The sequence below is a fragment of the Dermacentor variabilis genome, chromosome 3, assembly GCF_050947875.1.
Source record: "Dermacentor variabilis isolate Ectoservices chromosome 3, ASM5094787v1, whole genome shotgun sequence".
Taxonomy (NCBI): Eukaryota; Metazoa; Arthropoda; class Arachnida; order Ixodida; family Ixodidae; genus Dermacentor; species Dermacentor variabilis.
In genome coordinates this window covers 85,859,254-85,886,252 of record NC_134570.1, presented here as the reverse complement: position 1 = coordinate 85,886,252, position 26,999 = coordinate 85,859,254, and the positions used below count along the sequence as shown (strand labels likewise).

The 26,999-nt window shown below is 43.2% G+C and overlaps 1 long non-coding RNA gene across 1 annotated transcript; it reads right to left on the bottom strand.

The window, feature by feature from the left end:
* Positions 1-500: 500 nt before the first annotated feature.
* Positions 501-26,999, bottom strand: LOC142574035 (uncharacterized). Its single transcript, XR_012826400.1, has 3 exons — positions 26,920-26,999; positions 24,176-24,362; positions 501-768 (listed from the first exon to the last, which is right to left on the bottom strand). It is a non-coding gene; the product is annotated as an uncharacterized LOC142574035 (long non-coding RNA).

Genomic DNA, 26,999 nt, shown 5'->3' with positions numbered 1-26,999 from the left:
CGCTCCCCAGCACGAACCGATGTGTCTTGAAAACCATCTGCGATGGGGACATAGTCCACCGCGCGCTGTGCTTCCGCGGTTTGAGCCTGTTTCATATGCTGCGACTGGAGAGACGAAAATGCGCATGAACGAAAAATGCGCAAATTCCACATGATTTCGACTTCAACAATGCAACTGGGCCGACGGTTCTGTGGTGCATGCCGCATAATTCTTTAATGTGATGAGAAAACGTCCACGTTATAATTGACCTGCCTTTATTAAAAGCAAATAATACGCGCCTTTTGTAATGTAAGGAGGTTTTGAAGTTTATATTAGTGCTGGAGTGCGCCACAGTGGTTTCTGAAGTTCAGTGCCTAGAGACACGCCGTACGTAAACAAGAGCTGTTCTCAAGTCATTGTTCAGCGCTGCGTGTTGTCTGACGTGCCTTCTATGTCCGTGTTGTTCTACCTGCCTTCACGATATGTTCACGATATCACTCAAGCTGTAACATCTAGCACGCTGAAGCTTTATTTGACATTTCCTATAGCGGTGTTCAAAAAGCACATAGAGGACCCACCATGTATTTGAATTCTTCGAAATGGAATATGCTGCGGATCTGCAGCGTTCGCCGAGCTGCTGTGTGGCGTGGCGCTGGACAGGGTAGCACTGGTTTGCCTTCGATGTGCGACACTTGCCGAGCTGCGGCATGGCGTGGCACTGTAAGCATGCGATGTGGTGCTTTCACTTCATGGAGGAGGCAAAATGGCTGCGGCTTGGCTCAGCTAACCCTGGATATGGAAAGCGAAAGTTTGGTATAGCCTGATTAAGTCTTAGTTTCACTTGATTGACGTTTGATTTAGCTGTAAGTATTATACTTATGTGTACAATCATTCTTAAGCAAGATAAGACGGCTGCGCCTAGGTCGCTCGCTAGACACGACTGTGATTAGGCTTGGGTAGACCCGCATCCTTCGACGGTGCGACGCGTCTTGTGCCACAAGGCAAGCGCAAGTGCCAGACATGCAAACAGAAGCCGCGAACAAACGCAGCATCGACGCGCAATCGAACAGAGTGCGACCGCGGTCCCTACATCGATCGCAACGGTGCGACACCTGTTGCGTCCGGACCCCCTCCAATGAAGCAGTTCGGCGGGCGATATCCGCGGGTGGTCTGACGCCGCTTGGCGACGACGGCTCAAAGCCTCCTGCTCCGGCCCGACGCTCAAAGACGGCCCGGCCTCCTTCTCATCCATTGCCAAGCTCGCACTATCTAGGAATAGCGATCTAGACAAAAGAAAAACGCTTTATTCCGCACTATCTAGGCGAGTGCCGCCCTCTTAGCCAGGCGTGCGGCGAGTCATGTGGTGAGGCGGCGACCCAGCTGCGGAGAGCGCATGCGCCGAGCTGGCGGCCCGTGAGAGATCAGCGCGGCGAGTTACCTGATGCATTGCCAAGACTACGGCGCAGCAACGGTCAAATTAATGTCAAATTGCTGACGGACGGCGAAACTCACCTCAACGCGTTTAGTAAAACTTTCGCTCTGAAAATTAGGCGATAGCATTACGTCACGCAGCCAGCCTTGGCAAGCGAACGCTCCTTGAAGGCAGCCTTTCCCTCAGCGACGGCCAACACGTGACCTCTTGCGTCAAGATCACGGAGTAAGAATAGAGATTTGCTGAGACATTTGGTCGCGCCTCCTTTAGACGCTTTTCTTCTAGCTGGGCAGTGCGCTCTGTCTACCTGGCGTCTTATGCTGCCTGTGGTGTCTTCCTAAGCCTGTTTTCTTCTTCTAGCTTGGTAGCGTCCATATGGAGTATTGGCGGCGAGGAGTTACGGAGTCGCCATCTGTCGGAAGCGCCTCCCTTGCATAGTATAAAGGATCATGCGGCGCGTTCCTCATAGGTTTCGCTTACGGCACTCAATAAAAACATAACGCGGCAGCCCTCCTGCACATTAATGTAGGTACTCTAAAAACAAGGGATGTTTTTGGCTGTCGATATAATAATCTTGGGCAAACTGAAAGCACAGACTCGTTTACCGACGCTATCTCTTTACCGAATACTTAGAGTGAACGCCACTGCGCGCGGTCGCCGCGATAGAGTCTCGCGAATAGGCTTCTTACGCGAAAGCACTCTAAAAACTAGGAAGGGTATCGCAGGAGTGAAGCCGCCGGTTCGCTCTTCAAAGCGTTGTTTTACTCTCTCAAAATGTCGAAGAGAGTGAAATGCATTGTTCACTCTGTCACCAAGGAGAGAGTGAAACGTGCTTTTCACTCTCCCCTTCAGAGAGAGAGTAGAATGCCCGTTCTACTCTTGCGGCAATAGAGAACAAAACGTAGCGTAATCTTCTGCTTCAAGTGTAGGTGGCTGGCCCCGAACATTGCAATGTATCAATCATGCACGCTGAGCAAAGAACACATCGTTTTGCTTCTAAGAGAACAGGCCGCCTCAGTTCAAAGGAACGCGTAGCGAGCGCTTTACTTTTTCACTCGAAGTTGCTCCACCGCGCGCGCGCGCGCTCAAGATCGCGCAACAACACAGCACCGGAGAAAGGTGATCCGTCCAGCGAGCAGAGCAGCGGAGCAGCAACGAAGGCCTTGCCGGCAGTCGTACACTTTCGTTCGACCAATCGACAGCACCGGAAACTGGTGACATCATCAGAGACAGCCTGGTGATGTCAGGACAAACTGGGGGGGGGGGGGGTGCAGGATAGGTCCAGAGAGGCGCATGGGGTCGCTTTCTTCATATTGTGGTGTTTCCACAGTGCTACACACTGTGGCGTTTGGCGTCGTCAATTGTGACGGCATTCTGACTTTGATGCGCGTGTTTACTTGTTCAAAAAATGTTGAGAAGTGCTTCAGGGGCACTTTAAGCCACCCTGAGCAATTATTCCTTCAGATATATCTAAACATACTTTAGCTATGATGCATAATAAGGTGATCTAGTCTGGCTCCTCAGTGTTTTAAAATTTTTGGTTTCAAGAGACATGTTTCCCGTGCCTCTTGAGTATCTCTTGTAATGAGGCTTAACTGTAATGTAGACACACAATTGTGTAACTCCTCCTGCAAGTATTATTCATTAAGCCTGGTCGCTGATGTGCAAAGCTTGTGGTTAAGTTTTGATGTCTCTACTTTTTAGAGCTATGTTTATTAATTCAGGCTGTTCTTATTGGTTCTTAGATGCAGGAGACAATGCCTACGAAATTATTGGCCCTGATGATGAGAGCCCTCAAGGGGCAAACGACATCTCCGTTGCAGAAGTGAGCCCGATATCACCTTAAGTTACCATGACAGGTGACACAGCAGCAATAGATACAGAGACGGTCATGTCTACTGCAGCTGCAACAGTGTACGAGGCAAGCAGCAGTGTGTCAGCATCAGCAGCAGTGTCAGAAGGAACCGCACCAGGCCTGGTAGAGCAACATGTGTGCTATCACTGTGACTATTTTGTAGTGCATACAACTCATTTGCTCAACATACAAAAGCTTTTCACCATGACTGTGAGCCAGTGTTCTTGTGCAGCAAGTGTAAGACTAAGTTAGGTGTTATAACACAGTACAAGCATCACATTAAGATATGCAAACATATTACAGTTGTTGCCTCCCCAGCCAGCCCACATAGCGAGAACAATGTGGAACACATGGTGGGACACACCTCTTCCCCATTAGAAGATAGTAGAGACTGTCAGTGTTGCTACTAGATTAACTGGTCTTTGTAGGCAACTAGAAGGACAACACAGGTGTCATAAGATTGCTGTTGATGTTGTTTTTGAAGAGGTAAAAAAGAAGTTTGATACAGCTGACGTACCAACTGATATTGAGCAAATCAAAAACAACCACCTGAGACACCAACACTTTCGAAATTTGGGTGTCTATGTGCCGCCGACTCTGGTAAGGATGTCATAGGACAGAAGTGTGATGAAAATCACACAGACACTACTGTTCCATCACTGGTCACAGTAAGCAGTGACTTGTAGGGCAAGAGAGTCAACTGAAACGAGCATTATGGCATAGTGTCATGCTCCCATGTGACCACTTTCCATGTTATTTTGCATGATACAGCTCAACCTCCAGAAACGAGACTGCAACTTGTCTATAAAAAGCTTTCACAAAAAATTATTCATAACACTATTAACACACCAGTATCTTATTTTTTTGTGGGTTCGAGGTTCCCGGGTGTCCATTAATGCAAAAATTGCGGAAAAAAAGAACATGTCTCGTACTTACACCCCTTTAACAAGTACGAGGGGGACAGAACTTTTCTAGTCATGCATCTTCATCATTCTATCAAGTTTTTAAATTCCTTTTATAATTATTACCAGTTATATATGAGTGCATTTTATGCATTTAGCAGGTGTAAAATTAGGTGAGTTGGATCAGACGCCTTATCTGCAAGAGAGCCCTATATTCAAGAAATTTGATATAAAATAGGTACGTTAGAGACGCAGTCTTTCAGCACTTTATTGCGTGTGGTTTAAGCATTGCTCAATACTTTTGTGGATGGCAGTTTCAACCAGCAGAGCACTGCGCTTTGTCACGGTCACGTGTCTTCAAAGCGGTGTTTACCATTTGTGTTGATCTGTTTGTGTATTCATAGAGCAAGTTTTTATTTTTTTTTCCGCATTCTTGTGCTTGCACTAAGCTTGTATAAGGCAGTTACAAAATGTGCGTCACTATAACGAACTGTTCTGTTGAGCTTACACTTGCAAATAATAGTGTTCAGATGGCCGCACTTCTATGTAGGTGCACCGATAGCTTTGTGTATGTTCTCATGTTTGTATAAAGGTAATATAAGCTAGTTACAAAATGTATGTCACTAAGCATTGTGATATTCTTTAAAGAACTGCTTGGTTGATTTTACACTTGTGAATAAGTATTGAGGCGGTGGTATTTCCATGTAGGCCTACTGCTAGCTTTCTGTGTGCTCACGTGTTTGTATTAAGCTTTTACAAGGGAGTTACAGCATGTACATCACTAAGCGCTGTGATATTTTTAAAGAACTGCTTTGTTGGTTTTACACCTGTGAGTAATAGTACTCGGGTGGCACTAGTCATGTGTAGGTACACAGGGACCATTTGTATACATTATGCTTATGTAAAGCAGTTACAAAGTGTATATCTCTAACCACTGTGATATTTGTTGAAGAATTGCTGTGATGGTTTTACACATGTGAATAATAGTGGTCAGGACACAGTACTTGCGATGTATAGTTGAATTTATACACTGCCAAGACATGGGCTGTATAGGTACCAAAAGAAATGTATGTCACTATATTGTTGTGATTATTACTGTTTAGATTTTGTTAAACTCTAATAAAATTGTTTCTTGTATCTATTGAGGTATGGCAATTTGTCATGCAACCAAACTGAGGACCTGATCTTGTGCATACAGATAAACAGCTAATTTAAGAGTATACTGCTCATATTCTGCGAAACCAGTTTGACAAATCTTTTACTACAATGCTGGAAAAATGACAGAGCTGACAGGGATGTACAGAAAGAGTTCTGCACTGGCTGAAGGACTGCCCCACACTGGAGTTGGTAATGTTGCGTTTATTGGAGTAGAACAGGAAGTGCACTTCTACTAAAAATGTGACAGTCACTGCAGAAACGTAAGGAAGACGAGCAGATGTGGCACATTTTTTTCAGAGCTCTCCATGCCTACTACTGCATTTCTAGTCTTCCTGTGCTCTTCGTATAAGCCCCTGTTCAGCCAAGGTGTTTACTCCATGACAGTTGTTCTACTGGATTCATAGCAATATTGAAGAAAAAAATTCAATGGTTTTCAAGAACTTTCGAGGCCCCGACACAGTAACTTCAAGGACCTCGTGCGATTTTTTTAGTAGTTTGGACAGGCAATAACTTGTTCAACAACATCGTTAACTTTAATGCAAACAAAAGAAAAAACAAATCGCATTTCACTGATTTCAAACATTTGAAAGACTGCTAATTTGCCTTTCACCACCCATCAGTAAATGCACACAAGGAAGCATTTCAAGAAAGCGCTCAAAGTTTTTCTGCAATAGCACAATTAACTACTTGCACCTGCAACATTTGCAGTTTTTGAATACTGTTTGGTTTGACAGTGTATGTCATGTCATCTGCTGCCTCAGCTTGTCACCATCAAATAAGCAATAGTCATTTGTAATTTCCTTTTATTGTGTCTGTAGCTCTCGATTTACTCATCACGGCTTTTATTTGAATGCCTCAACTGCTGAGCTTCCTGCTTCTGCTCCTCCAAGTATATTTGTCGCCGGTTCCTTGTGCCTAAAACTGGTATCTGCAGCTCCTTTGTAATTTTAGCTTTAAGGATGTCGCTTTCCTTATATTACCTCCACAGACAATTCTCTGTGACATGCGAAGAGTGTCACAGAAGGGAAAAAAATGCTTGGCAATGTCTGCTAAGTCTAGCCAAGCGTACAAATTTAAGGACTTTCCAGTACTTCTAAAAATTCCAGGGTTTTCAATGCCTTGAAAATGGCATTTCAGAAATATAGGGTTTTCAAGGATTGCTACAAACCCTGGATTCTAGCACCTAAATAATTTTACAAGCTTATTTTGGCATGGAGTTCAGAAATTCATGCTTTTTAGCTAACGCTGAACTATCTCTGTACATTGAAGCCACGAGAGCGCAACCATTTCGGAGTAAAGAAAAATACTGAAAGCTTTTAATACCACTCTTTTTCTATGGAGCTTCGTATTGCCTAGTTTACGAATGTGCCTGGTTTTGGTGGGCGTTTCTTCGAAATTTTTTGTAAGAAGCAGATGACTAACCCCCGTATTCAGAAATGCATCTTAATACAAAGCTCATGCTTGACTTTATATAAACGACGCCTCGTGTGAACATCCCCCAGACGCTCACTGCCTTTCTTTTTGTGCGTTCACGACTTGCGTGATTTAGATCAAGTCAAGCATGGGCTTCAGGTTATGATGCATTTCTGAATATGGGGGTAAGCTTGCGCGATTCTGGGCAACGCATTGTGCCATTGACACTGAGAGGAAACGGGGAAAACAAAGTTAACGCCCTATGCTCCTAAACATTCGCGTACCTGTGGTGTGCGCGTATCGTGGAAGAAGAAACAGCGCAAACACCAGGACGAAAAAAAGCATCAACCACACCAGCGCTTCGTGGTGTGGTCCATGTTTTTGCGTCGTCCTTGTGTTGCGCTGTTTCTTCTTCTAAAATGCTCAACCAACTAGCCGGCAAGTCCATCCTGTGCATATATATTCAACACACGTATGAGTGCAGATGGTCTTCGAAGCTTTTAGAACGAGCACTGCCACAGGATACGAGCAGTGCACGCGTAACAAGTGGACACATTAGTCATTTAAACATGCATGCCAATGCATGTGACGCGGCTATCGGCGTAAGCAGTCTCCAAATGCTGGAATGCATGCTCTTCAAAACGCTAACGATCCGCTGCTAATGCAGGACAACAGCTCACAGCGGACTGAACCAAACTCTAAACTAATGCACTTGAAAAGAACGCCTACACGGCAGCGTGAGGCACGTCGAAATGCCTGGTACTGGCGTCGCAGTTGACCACATACGAATGGAACTGGCGGAAAAAATAAACAGAAATGCTCCGCAGTATACGCGCGAATTAAATTCACATACGTGGATGGTTGGCACGATACTTTGTATCCGCGTATTTTCGGAGAACATATAATGCATGGACTGGAAAAGCACTCGATCGTGAGCTGAACGGCACAGTTGTTATTTTACTGGGGTGACGACAAGCCGTGAATAGTTCTCACGTTGTCGTCTACGTTGTATTCCTTCGTTAGTCGTAGCAAGGAATGGAAATGATGCAAACGCAAACGTATTCTAGTACACAACAGGACAGCACACTGCAGAGAAACTCCACCCACCACAGCCGATACTTCAAATACATATGTTATATATATATAACCTCTAAAAGAACACGACCGGGTGTGGTGGCTCTGTGGTGTAATGGTTAGAGTGTGTGCTTTGAATTGTATAGATGCGAGTGTACGCGGGTTCGAATCCACGTATAGAATCCATTGTATAGAGCAATGTGGTTTTTCGTAAGTGTGTGATTCCCTTGACTATTGTGTTCTAATTAGATTATATGACTCCTGATCGTGAAATTTGCAAGATAATTGCGGATTAAATGTTAATTAGCTTTTTTTTCTACGCAGTGGCGTTCGGGACGCATAGGCCGATTCCGAGCAGTCACGACTCATGGTGGGCAGCAAATAGCCAGGAAAAATGACTTTAAAATCCTGCATATCTTTGCTCACGCCTATTCTGAAGGCCGTTTGGAATTCGGCCACTGACTCTGAGGAGCCGCCTAGGGAACGGTATATCAGCGGCCCTAATTTAATCGGATTTCCTGCCTGCATGCGTGGCCAGGACTTCGCTAAGAGGGTATTGGGAAGAGTACTAGCACTCTGTTTGGGGGAGTAAAAGTACTCGGTCTTGTGGAGTGCCATTACCCCTGCGGTGAGAGTATTAGCACTATGCGGAAGAGTACTAGCACTCCCTGTGGGAAGAGTATTATCACTCTGCGGAAGAGTACTAGCAATCCCTCGCGGTGGAGTAACAAAACTCTGTCAACAGGAGTTGACCTACTCTCTCTCAAAGAGGGTCGATCTGCTCTCGAAAAGAGAGTCAAATATGGGACAAGCCGCTACTCCCTCAAAGAGAGTGCCCGGAATTCTCTTTGTTTTTAAATTGAGGTAGCCAAACGCCGAGAGTGAACTACGTGAAACATGTTCTTATAATGGGCTGTCTGTATAATCAGATGGGGAATAACAGAATGGAGCCTCAATCCAGCGATCGCACGATTCCGCAGTGATCGACTGCGCGTCTGCATGCATGTCCGCGCACAATGTTTGCTTTCGCTGTGAGCGCGTTTTCGCACCGTGCCGTGAGCTTTAGGTCCCAGCACATGAGCATTTAACAGTACACTAGCAACCATTGTTGCGTGGGCGCTATCAGAACTGCTCAAAAATAATTCCGTTATAGTGACCTCGACGCTATAGCTACTCCGACTGTGTAGTGCCGTCGCGACGATTCAATCTTCTTTTGTTTTCTTAATTCTTGGACGTTTCAATATTATTTATCAAGTTGCGTTGCACTGTATATTTATCGGTCTGCTCAGCCTGCGATTTCCCTCTGCTTGTCTTTCGTAATCCAGTGCACTAATTCATAACACAAACATGACTATATGCAGTGCCTTTTTTTTAATCTGTGTCTTACCGCTCCCTTTCCGTTCCAGTGAACTTGCTCGTATCTTTTCCAGTGGTGGAGCTCGCCGCCAATATAGTGCACAGTATATCGTGATGCGGTGTAGTGTGCTTGTGAGTGCCGTTGAGAACATGCACTAAACCAATTTTAAGATTGTGGCTAGTACTATCTCAAACCAATATGCTTTGCTGGTATTCATTTCTTGCTTCCATGTAGTCTGGAATACGAAAGTGCCAGCAATTTTTTTTTCTAATGGCACGGAACAGAATAGCGCGCTTGTATAAACAAGCTGCCCGTTCGTCTACTGGAAAAAATTCATCAGCCCTTTCATTCTGTGAAGAAAGACAAGCAGCGAAGCTCTGGTGTTTTACCTCAATGGACACATCTATGCATATATAGCTATTATTATTATTATTATTATTATTATTATTATTATTATTATTATTATTATTATTATTATTATTATTCAGCCTGTCCACTGCAGGAAGAAGACCTCTCCCTGCGATCTCCAATTACCCCAGTCCTATCGCCTGCGAACTTCCTAATTTCCTCGCTCCACCTTGTCTTCTGCCGGCTTCGACTGCGTTTCCCTCCTCTTTGTACACTTCTGTAACGCTAATGGTCCAACGGTTATCTAACCGGTGCATTACATGCCCTGCCTAGCTTATTTTTTCCTTTCATGTCAATTAGAATATCGGCTATATCCGGTTGCTCTCTGATCCAAACCGATCTCTTTCTATCTGAACATTATGGCAGCAATCTTCGTTCCATCGCTCTTTGCGCAGTCCTTACCTTGTTCTCAAGCTTCTTTGTCAGTATCGTAGTCCATGCCCCATATGGCAGCACTGGTAAAATGCAGTGTTTGTTCACCTTCCTTTTCAATGATAATGGTAAGCTTCCAGTCACGAGCTGATAATGTCTGCCGTAGGCTATCCAACCCATTTTTATTCTATGGATTTCCATCTCATGCTCAGCGTTCGCTGTGATTAATTGACTTAGGTAACCGTACTCCTTCACAGACTCATAAGGCTGACTGGTGATCTTAAACTCTTGTTCCCTTGCCTGGCTATTCTACATCATCTTTGTCTTCTGCTTATTAATCTTCAGCCCCACTCTCACACTCCCTGTGTTAACATCCTAAATAATTTGTTGTAATTAGTCTGAATTGTTGCTGAATAGAACAATGTCATCGGCAAACCGAAGGTTTCTGACATATTCGCCGACGATCCTTACTCCTAAGCCTTGCCAGTTTAATAGCTTGAATACTTTCCAAGCACGCAGTGGATAATATTGGAGAGATTGTGTCTCCCTGTCTGACTCCTTTATGTATAGGTATTTTCCTGATTTTCTCGTGTAGAATTAACATTGCTGTAAAACCTCTGTAGATATTTTCCAAGGTATTTACGTAAGCGGTCTGTACTCCTTGATTACCTAATGTGTCTATGATTGCTGGTATCTCTACTGAATCAAATGCCATTTCTTAACCTATGAAAGCGATATAGAAAGGCTCATTGTACTTTGTGGATTTCTCGATAACCTGATTAATGACACGGATGCCATCCATTGTAGAGTGTCCCTTCGTAAAGGCAGCCTGTCCCCTTGGTTGATTAAAGCCCAGTGTTGCCCTTATCCTATTGGAAATTATTGTGCTAAATATTATATATAATACTGGGAGTAAGCTAATGGGTCCATATTTTTCAATTCTTCAACGCCTCTCTTTTTGTGAATTAGTATAATGTTTGCATTCTTCCAGTTTTCCGGGACCCTTGCAGTCGATAGACAGTGCCTATAAAGAGCCGCCAGTTTTCCAAGCATTAGGTCTCCTCTATCCTTGATTAAATCGACTGTTATTCCATCTTCTCCTGTCGCTCTTCGTCGTTTCATGTCCTGCAAGGCCATTCTGACCACATCGTTAGATATAGGAGGAGTTTCTGTATTCTGACAGGTCAGCACAGAATTCTTCCGCTGCTTGTAGTTTATCTGCCAGATTGTTGATGATGTTACCTTGCTTATCTTTCAGTGCATACATCTTGGTTTGTTCTATGCCAAGTTTCCTTGTGACTGATTTCAGGCTGGTCCATTTTTTACGCATCTTCACCCTTTCAGCCACTCGCGTTCAACTGCCGTGGCTAAGGTGCTGTGCCTTCTACATCTTCAGTATATGCGGATAGGCGGTCCCCTACTGCTCCCGGGGAAGCATCTGCGATGTTATCCCCTGTTTCCCCCCACCGGCAGCTAGCGTCCGAGCGCAAGGGAACTCGAGCACACTTCCCAATGCCGGCACGCCTAGAGAGAAATGCATCCAACATGCGCTAAGAAACTCCTCCGTAATGCCTAGGCACAGTCATACATTCAAGGAGCAAAAGCCACCCCATTTTCTCTCTCTAACCCGCTCTTACTCTCACATACGCGCAAATGTCTGGCACCTGCGCAAGTGCCACGCGGCGCTGTACCTACTAGCAATTGTAAATACGCGAGTCGACAGCCCTGCAACCGCTATAAGAATACGCTTCGCCCCCCTAACGCGCTTTACGCTAACCTAACCTAACGTTACCGCAACCTAACGAGGCCGACACAGAAAAACAACAATGCTCACGACGTAACCGTTGTGAGAACACGCCACGCCACGCCGGCTTTTACGGTAACCTAGCGCTAACACAAGCTAAGGTTACGTTAACCTACCCAAACGTAACATAAGGTGGCCGAGACGCACACACAATAATCCGTGCGGTACAACCGCTGTGATGCCGTGGCACCCGAATGCTTTATACGCTAACCTAACATAATCTTAGCTAACGTAAACCTAGCCTAAACATAATCTTGCGTAAGCTAACGTGGATGAGACGCAAAGCCAGGAATCCTCACGGCGTGAAATCAGGCAATTGCGTTCAACTGTGGTTGCTAAGGCGCTGTGCGTTTATTTCACTCAAAGGGGGCCACTCAAAATGGTCCTGAAAATCCAGGAGAGCAGGCCTGGCCTCTACTAGACCCCTATTGCTCCCCCGGGGCAATCATTGTTTTTGTTTCATTTTTTGAATGTAGAGTGCGTAAGGCCTGAGAAATTTATAATTCGGCATGACTGCCTCAGCACCAGCGCCTCACGCGCGAGAAAGTCTATCCATCGTACCTTTACAAGCATGATCGCCGTGCGTGATCAGTGCGCGCGCGCTGGTTCACCTGTTTCACCGCGCCGGCAGCCAACGTCCGAGCGTTAAAGGGAGAAGGAAAGAATGTTATGCGGAAGAGCATTTGGTTGGCTAAAAATTACTGAGTTCCTACTTCTGCAAATATATAACTGCTAAATTGCATTAATTTACATGTTACTTCCGTGTGTACCACAATACTGCAAAACGGCACGCTACAAGTCGCATAACAGACGTTTTGTTCTTCTCTAATTATTCTTAATATACGACTAAAGCATTAAAGAGATAAGCCCTGACAATAAAGAAATGCACAGCCTGTGTGCGACCTTACAAAATTCAGCGATATTTGCAGCGAATCTGTTACTGCCGAGCAGTTACAGTAGGAATCTGAATTGCTAGTGATATTAACACACAGCTTCAAACTTTGCCTACTTTAATTTTTCCAAGAATGCACGCTTGAAACCTATTTCCTCGCCATTGAAAGCCTGTGACACGTATCGTTCTCCCAAGACATCTAAAAACATGAGTATAACACTCGCTTAATGCTGTAACTAACCGCCAGGAATTAAACTTTGCACGTATGTCGGACGCGTTGTGCATCATTTATAAAAAATACTAAGTCATCGCCTAGTCCAGATCACCCGCAACAATAAAGATGCCTACCACGTGTCTTGTATTACGTATGAAAATACTGAAAAAAAAGCAGTATTCACAAATTTCTCGAAAAGCTTATCATTACCCCAGACACTGCTAATTTGTTGCTGCAGGGAAGCAATTGTTGATTTTGTTCGCTATGGTGGTGTCATCAGCATCCACCAATCAAACGGCTATCGATTCAGTGGGTATTTTGCACCGGAAATTATCCAGTATTTAAAGTATCTGTCAAACTTTCTTGTTTGAGAAACAAAGGAACACGGTCGTAATATGAGAAAAGGTGAACCGTGGTAAGTGCCGACCGAAAATTTGATATCTTAAATCTTTTGAATTATTATGTATCTGTCTATTTTGATTCGTTTACCCACGACTCAAGCAATCTAGCCTTGAATTTTGTAAACACGACACCATAGCGTGATTAAGTGAAATACTTCAGGGTTCATTTGTTCACTGAATATTAAGTTGTCTATATATATATAAAACATGGTTTAGATGTCAGTAGAGACGTCACTTTCACCATGCCTTAACTAATAGGTATAACGAATGGCTCACAGAAACAAAAGCTAATAAATGTAAATTTATGTGATGTATAATGTTAGAGCACCAGATTGCTCTAACTTCGTTCTTTATTCTTCTTTCACACGTGATATGCATGTAGCGGACTCATGTAGTGTAGTGGATATGTATCCGCAGGTAGTGGACTCCGAGCGAGAATTGTTATTGGAAAAAATATTTAGGAGCATTACTGCAGAACCCATCTCATGATCACTGTCGATAGTATTGGTTAGCGGTCGAGCGTGTAAAAAGGCAGCAGATTTCTGAAGTCCCGTTTTTGAAATATCTGTAGTTGTAATGCTGATATTTCTGTTGGTGTGGCCTAAGCCGGTAACCTCCGATGTTGCTATGGCATTCGCTTGCCATAATAAGGCTCGGACATGGTGGTGTGGGCACGGCTGCATGGCACCGACGCAATAACGACTATGGAACGAGAGAAGCAATGCCGTTGATAAAATCACAATGGCAGTATGACGACAATGAGATGATGACAGTCGTATGACCAAATTATTAAATTTGACGTCAGCATAACGGCGACAGTATGATCACTCCACTAAGCGGACAGTTGGATGACTATAAGTGTACGACAAAGGATGGAGACAGCCGGATGATGAAGCTGTAATGATAATGATAGCATAAAGAAGGCGGCATGGCAACGACAATTTCACAACGGATGCATGATGGCCACTGTCTGACGACGACGCCATGAGAACGACGGCATGACAGTGGTGGCGAAATCACGATTTAAGGATGAGAGCATATTTACGAAACAATTATGAGAACCGATTGACGTGAACGGAACGACGAAGGTAGTATGATAACGGTGGCAGGGCGACAATGGGTATGACGTTTCTGAAGTTATGGCAATGGTAAAATGACAGCGTGACGACGACGACATGGCAACAAATGTATGATGACAACTGTGTGACACCGCAGCATGACGAGAGTTACATGGCGATGTAAGAATGACGACGATAGAATGACGACGACGCCATCACAACGACAGTACCAGGACGAATGCATAAAGACGACTGTATGACAGAGACACAACGACGACGATGGTGTGAAAAGGTATAACGGCAAAATGGCATAACGGCGATTTCATCACGAAACCAGTATGACGACGATGGCCTGACAACGATGGGGTCACGACGACGGCATGATGAGAGGCGTTTGGCGAAGCTGGAATGATGTTGCAACAACCAGGACCGCACCACCACGACCGGCACATACCTAGTGACGAGGGTGGCGATATCGGCTTTTTGTTCAGTCATCATGGAAAGGTATTTGCATAGCGTGGCAACACAAGAAACGAAGACGTCTTCATTCCTTCTTATGTCCTTGGTATGCGGCGCTATCGGTATACCTTTCAACGACATACTTAATGGCACGAGCTACTAGACAACTTGGCCCACTGGGTCGGCGTTAAAGGCGTGACGACGACTGCATGACGAGAGCGACATGACAAAACATGAATGACGACTATTTAATGACCATGACGGCATCTCGACTATGATCATATACCTAGTGACCCAAGCTGGTTGGCAACTTGTGTCATTGTGTCGGCGAAAAACTGCTTTAGAATCATTGGCCGACCAATACCAAACCCCTTTGGCGTGGGCGAACGCCAACCTGGACCACACCGTCCGAAAGTGGTAGCCAGACTCGCGCTAGCTACCTATCAGCCCTGAAATCCCTAGGCAAAATTTTAGACGCGTAGATACAATAGATGGATAGGCTTAGAAAGCCTGAAATAGGGAAAAAATGCTAATCGCACTAAATTATGAGTACAGAAAAGCTGTGTTCCAAGCTTGAGCTGTTGTTCCTTACGTGAGGAAACAAATGAGGGACTTTACTGCAAATTCGGGGCTTCAGAGCACCGCACGAGGCCGGGATCCGGCCGTGTAAGCAATTGTTAACTTGGGCCCGGGCCGGGCTCGCGTCCAAATGACTCTCGATCATCCGATCGAAAGAGTCCCAAATGACTCTTTCGATCATCCAATGGCCCTCAGTCCCCAGCTGCTGCGGAGCATCTGAGCAACGCGGCGGTCAGATCTCTAACGCAGCAGGGGGTGCTAAGAAAATCTATACTCGGACAGGCCGCCAATGAAAATTAATCCTGGAAGCATTTAACACCCGAAGTCTTTCGAGCGAAGCTAGCTTAGCAGGCCCCTTTAGAAAATATCAGGCATTTATTGGGACATCGTTGGCCTTAGTGAGATTAGAAGAACTGCTGAAGCTTATACAGTGCTGACTAAAGGACATTTCCTCTGCTATAGAAGCCTCCCAGATAAGAAGCAATACGGGGTAGGATTCCTATTACATAAGGACATAGCGGGTAACGTCGAGGAATTCTACCGCATTAAAGGGAACGTGGCAGTAGTCGAATCAAACTTAATAAGAGGTATGAATTGAAGGCAGTACAAGCCTACGCCCCAACATGCAGTCACGATGATGATGAAGTAGATCAATTTAGAGTAGAGTAGGATTCATAGGCAGTGATTAGAAATAATGATGCACAGTAATTGACCATTCCCCAGAGGGCTCAGTCTGCCCTATTTTTTCTTATCCGTCACTTCACTGTCCCACAGCATTGGTGCTCTTCGAAGCAATAAGTTTTTTGATCTACGTGTATTGCCACGATCATCATCATCATCATGGCGTTTGAGGAGTGCACGGTCTGTTGGTGTTTGCAGGAGTCTTCTTGTTCCTGGAGCTAAGCTTTCTGATGTTCTTGGAAGGTATTGTGTGCCACCAAGGCAAGCAGTTTCTACGTAGGCGTACTGATAGGGAGTTTCAGTACCGTCTTTTACGTTTTCCACATGGTTACCTCCACTTGTTTCTCTTTATGAAGATTCAGCCATTGGTAGGGCAGGCCATACAAGGTTCTGCTGATGACTACGCTTCATGCTAGTTTGAAAGTGTCCTGTTGCCGCTGTCCTATCCAACGAGTGGCGATTCTTTTAATCATTCTGGTAACTTAAGACCGCACCAGCCGAATGGAAGTGCGTGGATTGCTGTGAGATTGGCTTCTCTTTCACTTCTTCCCTGCTGCGCGTATTCCCGTACTTTGCTCATCATCGTCGCCGTCTCTTCAGAAGCGCAGTATTTACCTTTGCACGTGTGCTATCCATTGTGAGCTTCTTGTTCATTGTCAACTACTAGTAACCTCGGTCTCGCACACTTCCCTCATCACAGACGACTATAGAATGATGACGATGGCATGACGAAAAAGGTACGGCGACAATGAAACAAAGATATTGAAATAAATACAGGTGAGTGTCGACGACAGAATAATGCGGTGGCACGATGACGACATTATGAGGTCAACTCAGTGACGACGACGTAATGACGACGATGGTGGTTTCATGACGACAGCCTCACAAGACAGTGACCACTACAGAATGAAGTCGGGGAAATGATTATGATGGCATGTCAACGATTTAATGTCCGACAACGAAGCTTATGCCTGCACTTCCGTGCACCACCTGCCACAGCGGGCCACATAGGCTTGCTCTATATCTGGTACATGTTCGCATTACCTTCCGTACCGCTCAACCGAACAACAAAGCAGTTAGCAGCCAACAGCCAGCACCGAAGAAGTGGGAAGAGGCAAAGTGTAGCTTTACAATAGTAACGTAGAGCAAGTGCAAATAATATGTCATTGCTCTTGTTCGGATAAGCTACACCACTACAGCTCTCAATCTCGGTTAAATTTAGGTAAAATGCACGGCGAGTGCTACGCACAGATGTAGTACAGACAGGAACACAACATCCTTGGATTAGTTGCAGACTAAGTAGGACATAGTTAGGTTTAACCAAAAATATTAGTTGAGGTGACGAGAGAAAGTTAGAAAGATAATCATGCATAACGCACCTCGTTGACCAACACTTTACAAAAGCCAAAAAGAGAAGTTCACTATAGACACAGTTATTCAAATTATCTTGATGAATTCCTATTACATGATGACATTCTTCATTGCTTTGTACCTTCTCAGCATCTCAGTTGTTTTCTGTAACATGCAAATTACATTTAAGCTACCTTGCGCGTCTTTTCCAATTCGACACAATGGGTGTGGGCTACTAGTAAAAGAAAACGAAACGTACAGTCTGAGGCAGCGAATATGCGGCACTTTATATTATTTTTACTTATTTTTCTATATTCATGAGCACGCACTCTCGAAATCTGAGCTATCACTTATTTGCCTAATGCTTCGTTTTGAATGTTTGCCTTTATCCCTTTCGGTATATTATTGGGTGTTCTGCTTAATCAGTCCAATGTGTGGCCAAAAGCCCTCATGGGTTCGAGCCATGTTTCGAGGCATCAACAAGAACACCAATATGACCATTCCTCTTAATTGGCTCGCCACTACTAAGAAGGAACATGCGCAGTGTAGGCAGCCGCTCTTACTCTTCCAACCTACGTTGTTGAAATAAAAGTTTTCAATTCATTTATTTCGACAACAAGGGCTGCTCGGAATCGAAGAAGGCAGAGACTCCTGAAAAATCTAATGAGTGATTTTTGACGGAAATACCGGCGGATAAGCGCTCAGGAACCTCTCAACATGTCTAAATTACACGCTTACTAAACTGTAAAAACATTTCCTAATTTTACGGCAAACCCGCTGTGTGAACGAACGTTTTTTCGTGAATAAAGAAGGCTTATTTCAGTTGAAGTGACAGCCGTAAAAGAGACCGTAATACAAAATACGAGTGCTTCTCGTATTCATAAAATGGAACACACTGTATGCTGAGTCTGTACTATATCCGTTAGAGTGCAGGTGCTTCCCGTATTTCGTATTACAGAGCATATCCATTGTTTATAGAATGTACCATCGGGAACAAAAATTGCCCAGGATGCACAAGCATCGACCGAATTTTATTGATGTGCTATCTGCTGGGATCAGCCGCGCAAACATCAGCGTTCGGAATGTGAATACGTAATCCACAGTTTCAAGTGGTCTTGTACACAGAGATGCAATTTGGTCGACGCTCGCACTTCCAGGGCACTTTCGCCCACGATATTACCTACCCTCTAATACAAATGTCATGAAGGCAGCTCATAGCCAAAGCAGCAGGTCACCATTGAGAAAATTGTCTTGCCAGCACACTGACATAGATGAAAATATGAAATACTCTGCACTTTGTGATATTAACTTATTGCATGGCATATATGCTTAAAGGTGTAAGATTTCCATCCTCAAGTTCTTTAGATCACAGAAGCAACTTTATTTTCTTCAATCACTCGTCTTGGACATTTTTATGGTGAAAGTTGTTCTTGACGCGAAACGCGTTGCAAGGAGAAACTTGCTACTGTTAGGAGAAACAAATAGTATTCGTGAATTTTCATCCTAAACAAAGCGGCAGAAAATGGATAATCACAGAATGCAACAAAGCAGTTACATCTGTGCTAGAAAAATATGTACATAGACAACCATTGTTGGAACAAAGGTTGTTGGTGTAGCCGACATTCGAAAAAAGGCGCCTGTATCAGGGTAGAATATCTTTTCTTTGCAGCGTTTTCTTTTGTGCCCAGCTCACTGGCCCCTACCCTGATTGGAGGAGAAGCTGGAGCATATAATAGGTCAAGTGAAGCCAAAGTGTTAAAATTAAGACAGGAAGGGTGTGCTTAGCAGTCGTGATTGTGATGGAGCGGGTAGGGGCACTGCTGTCGGTTCTTGCAAAGAGTAGGGTTGACCAAAACTAAAAACAATGCACACATATAAGCAATTATTATACCAGCACACTTGGTCCTCTCATAAGTCTAAGTAGGAATTAAGGTAAGCTGTTTGCACATTTGGAAAAAGGCAACGAAGAATTAAGGAAAATAAATTATGTATAAAGATACATCTGGTTAAGATCAGTGTATATGGTAGATGAAGGCGCATTATGAATACACATGTTGTTGGAAGCCAATAAAGAAAAAAATGTATTGACCAAATAATAAATAATAAGGACATAAAAATTAAACTGGGTATAACCATAAAACAGTAAAAAACAGCCTGTGAAAAAAATGGGATGGGCAATATGATAACCAGATGAAAGAGTGCGATACATTGAGGGCTGTTTATATTCATGCCACTGTTGACTGGTTCAAGTTTCTGTCTTCCTGTGGAACATTTGCCTGATTTTAACGATGAAATGGGCCATTTTTTAAACAAGTCTAAGGTCAAATGCTGTTGAAAGCTTTAGCTTTTTATAACTGAAGAAAATATTATGGGCCGTTCTCCTGGGTGGGCATTCATTCTGCGGTAATAGCCACAGGTGTAACCTCAAAATTTGAATGGTCGAAATGAATGTTAGTTTCTGGGAAACCATTAGCTGGTCTTTTTTTTAAACACAGACGCATACACATTACATATGTTGGCAGGAGCGCGAGCAAACTATATTTTACTTGTTACCACAACCAAAATGAAGTTTGATAACAATTAGTGAAAAATACAGCATTCCACAGTACTGATTGAAGTCATCCGGAAAACTTGCTAAAATTATTGACCTTCCCCATCCCACCGTACACACAATTATGCACCAGATTGACTCTCATGGTGTCAATCACGCTATTATAACACTAGGCATCCTTGAGGAGAATAAGGACATAAGAGGGCACAATTCTTTTTGTTAGAACATCAAATGTCCTTGCATTAATGCTACGTTCAAACTAACAAAGGAGCAGCCGGTTTTTGAGATGTAGAACGTTGCCGATGAGATGTTATGCGCACAAGAGCACTTTTTTATGCAAAATTACATCCTGCAGCCAAACCTTGTAGAGACATGCCAACCTTCGAGTTTTAAGAAGACCTCCGTGGAAAACAGAGTGCTAAATTTGTTGAAGATGCAAAAAATATCCAAATATTCATTATGTTTACTTCTCGTTAAATATTCACAGACTGTTCTCTATAGATGGGTGCTGTAAACAGGCACGTTGCTTTTACAGTCGCAGCAACAATGACCTGTGACGCAGACAAGGAGAAATTCTTATAAAGTTGGTGCAACAGTATGCCCTATAGATAATACCTCGCTTCACATTCCACTTTGGTAGAGGAGGAGGAGGAAAAAACTTTATTTTGTGGTGTAGGACGCATACTCCAGAGTAGAAGAAACTAGTGTACCCTAACCAGCTTTTGCCGATGGCTGTGCACTAGTATTTGCATATAATATAGCAGTTACAATTGTTTTTCAACAAGCTGTAGTTACTGTAGGCTGCTGCCAGTTTACCGGTACACAGGTGTAATACGTTTAGGGCAAGTTAACACTCTCTAATGAATTCATCTCATACGACAAAATTGGAATGCAATATCTGCAAATGAGTGAAGAGCTATGTGCGATCCCAAAGTATGAAACACCTTTGAAGAACCTGAATCGCAATCTGGGCGGTGACGAGGGGAAGAATGTGTTCTGCGTAAACTAGTGCACCTGTAGAGCCTAAAGCTGGGGAGAGTGCATTCAGTATCAGTTGCGAATGTTTCTAATTTAAACCGCGCACATTAAAAACCTCCGTGCAGTTTTGCAAAACGCAAAACCCCCCTTTCTGCTGTTTAAAGGTAATGACACGTAGGGCCATAACATGCATACTATGATCTTCTGTCCCAATAATCAAAGCGAATAGCACAACCGTTAGTGTTATGCGCCTTCTCTGTCAAATTCGCTGTAAAAATTGTTAGTGTGGGATGCTGTGATCGGCAGACAAACTGACTTCTGGAGCAATATAAAGTATGAAGCACTGTGATCTCAGTTCTTTCACTGCCGTTTAGACATCATCAGGTCTTACAGTAAAAAAAATTGAGGAATAAATACATGCATATTTCACGTCGCAACCCTTATGAGGTATTTAGTAGTCTGAATTATAAAGGATTCCAGATTCAGGTCGGAAGACAGACTTTATTCCACCGAAGGAATGGCATCATGCCAATGATTCTTGCATTTCGTGCTATATATATTTCTTTTATTTCAGGTAGAATGCGTATGCATTGTCAACGATATCGCTTGGCATATTTTTGCAATTTACATAAATTAGTATTTACAAATCCCCTTGTGGATGATTACAAGAACTTGCTTAGCATGAGTATGTCGTTAGCATTTGCAAGATAGGGGGCTCTGGAATGCATATCTAATCCTGGAGTGCATGCCGCCCTCTAGTCTCATCAGCAATTTCCTGGAAATCATCTGAAAGGTTTCTTATGATGTATGTAAATTTGTTGTACGGGAGAAACAGGGAATTTAAGCAGGTGAATTATGCAGCGTAAGAATGATGTCAGCAAGAAGCAAGCATCAGCAAGCGATCAGAAAGCACTGTTGCTCGACACATAGACTATCAAACATGAATAATTGGGCTGGTTTGAAATTCTGGCAGTGGAAGGAAATTTTTTTCTCTAATCAATATCTCAACTCTTTCATTATTCAGTCTACAACCATTGCCTTAACCAATTATTGTTCACAATCACTATCCTAACTACGCGAAATCATCCTGGCCGATAAAAAGCCTTCATAAGCTGCTTTTTTCACTGGTGATTATCTGCGGGAAAGTTGCGTCCGCGTGAAAACCATACCGTCTACGTATTTCTCGTATTTTTGATAAATGCGAAGGGAAGAACCTACTAACTATCTACTTAGCTAATCCACCTGCTTAGCTAAGTAGGTAGAAAAGCTGCAGGAAAATGGTGGTGGCATCGAATTGGACTTCAGCCCCAAGGGCCTCTTCATGGCCACTGGAGGAACTGCTTGTGGGCTTGGCTTCTGCAGTCAACTGCTGTGGCGTCGGTTATCATTCTTGAGGGCCATGGCCCTCAAGAATGATAACCTTGTTTCTACAGGCTGCATATAAAAGGATAATTTTTTGAGCTAAGTCTTTTCCCTAAAAGAACTCATTTAAGTTGCATTCGTAGCTTTGCGACCAAAAAATTGCCGTGTGACTGGCCACTCAAGGCACGTTGCGTGTGTTCACGTACTTGTTTCTTGAAAAAAACGTTTTTTATATAGCACACAATGAGCAACAGAAAGCTGTATAAGGAGGCTTTCATGTTGTTCTACAATTTTTCTCGTTGATACTTTTCATCTAATCATTTGAGAAGTTTGTTATTTAATTAAGAATATTTATGTAATTAGGCAGAATGCAAAAAATAATCTGAGTATCTCCAAGCGACGGCAATCAACATTACCTTGGTTCTGTATAGTTACATGACATTTATGTATTTTTAATCTTGGTGCATGATAGTTGGGACACTCTCTAGATAAAAAAAAACAATATTAAAACCTTTACAATCAGGTCGTGCCTGTTATTGGCGACTATGGCTGCTTCAATATAATTTTTCTGTAAGGTCAAAGCAGTATTAAAGTTAAACTGTTTTCCAGCAAGGGCAGGCAATCTAGAAAATCAAGCAAAAGGTCAAGTTCTTTTCGCTATCCAGATGTTTAGCTAAGAATCTGTATAACAAGAAAACAGGGCACAACACCTAATAAACTATCTAAAATTCGAAAATCTCAATTGAACGAGAAAGCAGTGTTTCACATTGCAGCAGAAAGCCACCAGGCTCTGTGGAGTAAACCCTTAAAATGTGCTCGAAGTGAAGTAGTTGTTACCGTAATGCTTGGGCACCATATGAACATAACAATTACCAACTTTCACCAGAATATTAACGCCACTAAATGAATTGGGCTTTGAAGATTCTCAATCTGAAATCCTCAACAAATTTTTTCTGGCGTTCAACGTATTGAGCTGATTCTGTGTGCTCAAAAAGTCGGCTCCCAAAAACGCAAGCTCGCAGTCGCAATTTCTTTAAAGGCACCATTAGCTGAAGTCTCAAGATAGGGTTTAGCTGCAGATATAGTGGATAATGCATGGCAATCATGAACACGTTTACATGTTAACCAGAGGGGCCACTCGCGCAGTTATGAAATTATGTGATGCAGACAAATGATATATTGAAAGTGGTTTCGTGAAGTGTTACATACTTCCAAGGCTTCCTCTCAAGTTGTGAAAGCTGTCTCCGCTACCCAAATAAACAGTTAAAAAAGAACTTCAACATTCTAACCGTACGTTGGCCATTTGCAAGAAACAAGCAATCTTTTTAGCTCCGAGCTTGCCACGTGCAAATTTACTATGCCACAGTACTTGCTTTGCCCAGTATCCGCCGCATTAGGATGCAATGCGTTCAAAGCCGTTGCCTTTTGTTTTTCTGCTTTTTTAAACAGTTTACCATATGTTCAGTTGGCATCAGGAAAGGGGGCACAAAATAATGTGCACCACTGATTTCTAACATGTTTTGCTGGATGCCGCTCGCTGCCGCCGGGGGCAGGTGAAGCCTTTGGCAAAGCGGTGTCGTGCAGTGGCTTCTATTGGAAGCAGTACGTATGGCACACTAACTGTAGTGTGGGATCAAATAATATAGCTACCATAAAAAATGATTCCTCGTGGTTTTCCACATCGTAGGAGATGCAGTATCTACGTGTCTCGTGAACGCTTTTATGACAATCTGAACCCGTATACGATAATGTTTCCAGTGTGCGCCAATTATGTTAGCGATGCTGTAGGCGCCGCAATAAAAAAATTCTGGAGATCTTCTCGAAACACTGCTATTGCCTGCTTGGGTAGCATACGGTGCAAGAGGCACGTATTTTAGGCGAAAGAATGCCACACACCCGTGCAGACAAAGTGCTGCTGCAAAGTCCTGAAGCCCCAACTTCCGGGACAAGATTGGCTTCAATTGAGGGCGCTCGATGTGCTATCCACCCCCTGTAGTAGAGATCGGTAGCGTGGACCGTTTCATAGTGGCTTTCCTTTCTGGTCGGAGCCTTGGCAACAACTGACACCTTACTTTCTTTGAACCTGAAACAGATGCAAGAAAAGTCGCATCACTCTGCGTTGATTCTATAGCTTTATTTTTCTATGCATACTGCCTACATATTCTATCAAATCATTAAAAAATACAGTTGTCAGAATTTTACTACTTTTGCTAGACGTGTGAAACATGTGACCAGCCCTCTGACAGAATGTAACTATAGAAGCCTACACTGGAAAGCTACACTACAATTTAAGTTTACGTGACGCTGTATGAACATACAGTAAGGTTACTGTAGGCTTTAGCCCTGTGTCAAATAAAACATAATTGCCAATTATTTATGGTGTACTCCTACTTATTCTGAATCATCAAGCTGCACAATCAATGTTCCAAGGGAACACTTTGTTGGCTTTTGATTGCCTATGTGATTCATTTCCTACTTACACATAGAGTAATCCCATTGCCATAAGAAAAATTAGTTAGGAAAAGAAATGCCGTGATAACCTTCCACATCTGCTCAGTGCAGGAGCAATTGCCAACAGCACGTGGTTGAAGCTGCATAAATGTACAGTTTTCACTCAGCCTAATTGCTCCGCAAGTAATAAAGAGGCACCCTGTGCACCTTCACATAACCAATCCAATCTGTCTACTTGATACTGCTGAGGCTGCTGCTTGGTACTGTTCGGCAACTAGGTTTTGGTTTTCTGCTATACATAATTATTTAGGTACTAGTAGCTTACTTCGCAATAAGATGGAACGAGGGGCACTGGTCATCTGCACATAACTAATAAGATTGCAAATGTAAAACAAGAGGATGACTATGGACCTCTTAGATAAAGAACATATATATTACGATTACATTGTGATGTGATGCCACAATGAAACAGAAAGCAACGCACAAATATGTATGGTGCTGCCATGCCACCAAAGTATTTGACAGGCAGTACTTCATTAGTTCCAGCGACACAGCCAAGCAAGACAGGCCGTGTTTCCTCGTGTGTATTTGAACACAGCTCCACACGAGGTAGCGATTTGAGTACTGCTGCCCAGTGGTTTAGCTGGCCGCAGTTTGAAATGCCAGAAAATATAGACACAAGAAACTGCGTTATATTCCTGTCGCGAACAAGAATATAACGTGAACTGCATTTCGAGGCCAGAAATTATAGAGAAAAAAAACACCCGCCGTGGTTGCTCAGTGGCTATGATGTTGGGCTGCTGAGCACGAGGTCGCGGGATCGAATCCCGGCCACGGCGGCCGCATTTCGATGAGGCGAAATGCGAAAACACCCGTGTGCTTAGATTTAGGTGCACGTTAAAAAACCCCAGGTGGTCAAAATTTCCGGAGTCATCCACTACTGCATGCCTCATAATCAAAAATAGGTTTTGGCACGTAAAACCCCAAATATTATTAGAAAAAAACGTTTGTATTATATTCATGCAAATTGGTAAGCTGCATCACATGTTCCACATGATAAATTTTCACGATGCACCAGTCTGCAAGGTGTTATAGACAAAGTCCACTACATTTAGTGCACATATCACAGTATTATGGTACGCAATAAAGTGACCTCTCACAATATAAAACGGGTTTCCCCAATGTTACAAGAAAAGTTGACATTATTCAATCAGAGCCCTGTAAATTTTAGCATGCCGGAGCACCACTTGGTTAAACAATAACGATGTAATGTCTATGTGTACAAGTATTGCGCATTCTTTTCTGCCATTGTCTAAAAGAAATAAATTTTCCCATCTAGGTTTACCTCATACAACAGTAGTACTAAACACAAATTTTATATATTCACCCTAACAGGAACACCTCATTCGAACTTTGCTGCAAATAGACGTCTGTTTATGTCAGTCTCCGAGAATGCTGAACTTTGCTGCATACTTTACAGAGAAATTATAGTGGTATCACGTAACTCTAAAGCTATTAAGGACTGCAGCATTGTAGAACACACCTACAAATGTCCCATTTCATATGTAACATCTTAATTGATTCGCTTGTACAACTTAACAAGCGCAAATTATTATTACGTCTGCTTGTTTAGCATTGTTGCCTGCTAGTCAACAATCGAATGACATCAATATATTACCATATAAAATCAGCGAACATAATTTCGGTTATATATTTACACCTTCGAATTCTGCCACAGCTGCACTCTGTCATATCTGTTGCAATAATGAAGGGGTGCTGGTCTACCAGCATTTTAATGCCACTAACAGTGATCACCTAAACACCTAAGTAGGTGGTCATGATTTAGGTAGCAAAATGCTCAGAGAAAGAAAATCCACTCACTTCGAGAGCAACAATACCGCCACAACTTGAGAGAGATGGACCTATTGCAAGCAGCAGACCTCTTCTCAGCTACAGCAGGACGACAACAACTAGTCTTTAGGTAAAAAAATGATTCATTACTAATGATAAGTTGAGAACAAGAAACCTTGTTCTAGCTAAGTATCAATACAACCTGATATCAGTGCATATCTACTCCGCGATTTAGTAATACAACGGAATTATTCGTAAAATACAGTCTATGATGATTTCATCCGCTTCTTTTCTATGTCCAAATATTTTTGAAACTGATATATTTACAGCTTCCTTACTGACACGGATGCCTTGACTGCCCAGACATTATTCGAAGCAAAACGTCTTGCTGCACCGCAAGCAGTTGCACCAAGGAAAC